The following is a 1,198-nucleotide window of genomic DNA, read 5'->3' as shown; positions in this document are numbered from 1 at the left end:
AATTTCGTACACTTGTCATGGGATTTTGATATGGTAAGTATGTATGTGTCCAAGTTCAAAGGTAAGAGACAAAACGCGATNTTCTTCATTTCTCAGTTTTTCCTAATTTCTTTCACTTTATTCACTCTTTTTCACGCCAATCTCAATACAGAACGTTAATGAACTTTAAACCATACATTTTCACCGTGGTGTATTTTGAGCGCCAATGCCCTCTATGATTTCCTTATAAGAAAGTCCCAAAAGGTGGGAGATTGCTCAAACTTATGAAAAAGTCTAGTGGACTGATATTTGCACCTATTTAGCCCTCCCAAAGTCACTTACCTGCCCTGTGTTACGGAACTGGAGTGAAAGTTGGGTCTTTTTCACTACTGAAACGGACGAAAAGGAAAAGTCGGGCTCTAAAAAACCGTGATTTGAGTTCAAATATTGCCAATTTCCTCACAGTATGAGAATGGTATAGTAGACAAATGTTTCTTTGACCAGGTTAAGTCTAATTTTTGGGAAAATTAGCAAAAATGACCCTTGAAATACGTATTTGTCATGAAATTACAAACACAAGATTTATCTCAAGTCAAAACCAGGTAAAATTAAGGCGTGCTCACTATCAAGTCCGCGCTTTACTTGTATGGGTCTACACAATACACGCGTTTAGTCTATTCATTTTCCTCTCGTACACAGAAGAAGAACGACGTTCGCAAGAAGCAATCCAAGATGACTGACGCAGCCGTAGCTCCCGTTCACAAATCACCCAAGAAGAAGACCTCAGCCAAGCCTAAGGTGCCAGCTGCTCACCCGAAATATGTAGATATGATCAAGGCTGCAGTCGCTTCCTTGAAGGAAAGGGGCGGCTCCTCCAGACAAGCCATTTTGAAGTACGTCATGGCAAACTACAAAGTCGGCACAGACCTGAAAGCAGTTAACTCCAGAATAAAGAACGCTTTGAAAAACGGCGTCAAAGCTGGTACCCTGAAGCAGTCGAAAGGCACTGGGGCTGCCGGTTCCTTCAAACTCGGTGAAAGCAAAAGCGAGAAACCCAGCAAGGTGAAAAAGTCGCCGCCAAGAAGCCTGCTGCCAAGAAAGCCTCTACACCAAAGAAGCCAAAAGCCAAGAAAACTACCACCAAGAAGACAGCTACACCCAAAAAGACCAAAGTCGCCGGTGCCAAGAAGACAGCTGCCAAACCTAAAAAAGCTGCTCC

The sequence above is a fragment of the Lottia gigantea genome (assembly GCF_000327385.1).
Source record: "Lottia gigantea unplaced genomic scaffold LOTGIsca_829, whole genome shotgun sequence".
Taxonomy (NCBI): domain Eukaryota; kingdom Metazoa; phylum Mollusca; class Gastropoda; family Lottiidae; genus Lottia; species Lottia gigantea.
The sequence above is the reverse complement of the archived record's forward strand: the minus strand, read 5'-3'. Positions refer to the sequence as shown.